A 3,229-nucleotide genomic window follows, 5' to 3' on the forward strand; every position below is an offset into this window, starting at 1 on the left:
AACCCGTATGGCCACACAATATAAGTTCTCGCTTACACCCTGCAAGTGTAACTAATGATAATCGAATTGAGGCATTTTTGTTCTAACTCGCACGTGGAATGTTTGTTTTCACACTTGTGTTCAAAACATAAAAGTAAGTAGTACAAGATGTAACAAAGTATATGTTTTCTCAGCCCACGATTTAAAAGTATAAAAGTTGTTGAAAAGGTGGGACTATGATCTCACCTTGAGCGCAAGAGTTAATAAAGTACTTCAACGAGTAAACGTGCAAAGAACAATGCTAGTATCGACCTAAACAATTAGGTTGTATCAATAACGATAGTCACGAAAGGTCAAAGTTGTTCAATTAGTCCTATGGCTCGTTACGACTCGATTATGTAGCATGTGAAATCAAATTGTCAAGTTTCATGCAAGGTACAAGTATATAAACAAGTTAGGAGGGTTGCATAATCATTTGGTTAAGTTTGACAAAAAGTCAAACTTTGGTCGGTCAAAGTCAACAAAAAGTCAACACGTTCGGGTCGGGTCCCGGACAAATTTTCTATGCTAATTATTCATATACAAGTATATTAAAACAAGTTTCATGTGAATCGGAGGTCGGTAACTAGTCAAACATTTCGCGTGAATTGGGACCAAGAGGTCAGAATCTGTCCAGCATAATCTGCGCGCCGCGCGGGTAAGGGGCGCGCCGCGCCACCACCTGTACAGACATTTTTCTGTTTTGCAAAACTATGCACGAGCCAAAATCAATTTTAACACAAAACTTGACCCGCAAACACTTATAATGCCTATCATATATCGTTGGAAAGGTATTTTGACGAGGAATACAACTAAGCACTTATGGTCCAACAATAACATCATTTACAATAGCCGAAATCTCATCAAGCGAACAATAAAAGTCCATTTCCTAAGTTTCAAGTTCATCAATTGCATTTTGAGTTTCGGGAAACCAATTCACACATATGATATGCCGTTTTGAAGGTAATGAAGCATACATTACTACTAAACACTAACAATTAACATTCCATGACATTCAAGCATCCAAAAATTCATGTCAAGAACTATCAAACCCTAGTCAAACATCTCAAAATCAATAATCATGTTTTTGAAGTTTTCTTAATCAACCTACACATCAATTTGAAGCTAATGATGCTAGTAACACATTTAATACATGAACTTTAACAATTAAACAACTTTTAATCATCCAAAATCAAAGATTAAGCAAGCAATTTTCATATTCAAGCTAGTTACACCAAAAACAACAAATCGAGCATACAAATTACATACACGACATCACAATGAGCCATAGACACTAACTAACACCATTTCAAGTCAAAAACACGAATTTAGAGAAATCTAGAGTTTTAGAAATGTTACCCAAACTTGATGATATTGGTATCAAAATGTAGAGGATGAAGAGAGGATCACGAAAATGTAATTTGTTTTGATGTTTGCTTCTCCAATCGGATTTAGATGATGATTTTATGTTTGAGGGTTTTGAGTTCAAAAATAGGAAGTAGAGAGAAAGAGGAGGATGAAGGTGGGAGGTGGAGATGAAATGAATGGATGTGGTAAGTGGGTTGACTAGTTGACCTAGTCAACTAGTTTGCCCATTTGGCAATCTCGGTCCCTCGAGTTTCAAAGCGGGTGCGGGAATTAACCCAACGAATATTTTAAAAACGTTCGAGTAACGGATGACTTTATAATTAGATAACGAGAATATTATGAACGTTAGTTAACGAAAGATACAAATTTGAATAACGAAAGATATTATATAAAAAAAAAGACGGTGTTAAAATAAATTAAACGGAAAATCACGGGATGTTACATTATCCACACCTCAAAAGAAATTTCGTCCCGAAATTTAGTTGGAAGTAATAGTCGATGTCTCTTACTCGAGACTTAGTGTAGTAACTCTACGAATGATTGAAGGTACTTTCTTGGACATTCCATGAATCCGGATAGTCGGGGTGATACGTTGTATTAGGGCTTGGTTTTACGATCCACAAGTTCAGCCGGTTTTTCCTATGAGGAGGAGTTTGTCATCAATAGTTGGTGCATCTAGAAGGATTGCACGTTCCTGTTCCGCAGGACACGTTTCTAAGTTTGTTACACGAAATGTAGGGTAAACAGAAACTTAATTGAGTCGGAAGTTCTAAACGATAGGAAGCGGTTCCAATACGCCCCAAGGTTTCAAAAGGTTCGATATTGCGGATATAGCCTTTCTCGATTTCCCAAAATGGATTACACCTTTCCAAGGTGCGGTTTCTCAATATTACGCGGTTACACACTGGGATTTGTGAGGTTTTCATCTAAGTTTGGTATGACTCTTTTGGGCGACTACGGGTCGTCTCGAGCCCTTCTCGGACTTGGATTATCTCAATTGTTGTTTCTTGGATGAGTTAAGATTCGGTGTTTTGTTTGCCACATGCTTTGGTCCAACGAATAGGGGTATGACATTAGCGGTCATATAGGGTTTCGGAAAGTGCGTGTGAACACACGAGTGGTAACTACTGTTGTAAGAGGGATCTACTAAAAGCGACCATGCAAGTTTGAAACATGTCTTTCGAAGACGTAAATCGTTCGTTTGTTCGGTTCGTCTGTTTGTGGGTGGTACGCGGTACTCATGTCTAAGCGGGTCTCCAAGGTTTCTTGTAAAACTAGAAGTGAAACGAGTATTTCGATACGGAATAATTGACAAAGATACACCGTGTTGGAATAGAATCTATTAAGATACGTTTGAACAAGTCAGTTAGGGTTCGAAAAATGTTCGTTAGGACTATTCACCCTCGTGGCGAATACTAATGTAATATGATGAATTTCTCTATCCATGGAGAAATGTTACAAGGAGTTTCTTTAAACGGAAATGCGAGCGATAAAGATAGGAGTGAAATGAGGACTTAGAATAGGATGAGCTTGCATCTCGAGGTTGCCATAACGTGCCTCTAGTTGTCAAAAGTTGAAGTCTGAAAGAGAAACGAGATAGTACACGTGGTTGTATAGTTCGGGGTTGAATAATAGTTGGCCGATTATCAGAAATACAAGGGCGTTAAGTCAAAGAAGAGTGAAGTATCGTTGGATTGTGTGTTATCTTAATTTCCAGTAATATCAGACGGTAACGGCGAAATAACAGAGGTATGTAGTGTGGTACGTGATGACAAGAATATTGATCGGATCCACAATTTAGTATTCGAATTCTTCGTGCAAAATAACGAATTTCCGTTTCGTT

This window comes from Rutidosis leptorrhynchoides, chromosome 3 (assembly GCF_046630445.1).
Source record: "Rutidosis leptorrhynchoides isolate AG116_Rl617_1_P2 chromosome 3, CSIRO_AGI_Rlap_v1, whole genome shotgun sequence".
NCBI classification, from domain to species: Eukaryota; Viridiplantae; Streptophyta; class Magnoliopsida; order Asterales; family Asteraceae; genus Rutidosis; species Rutidosis leptorrhynchoides.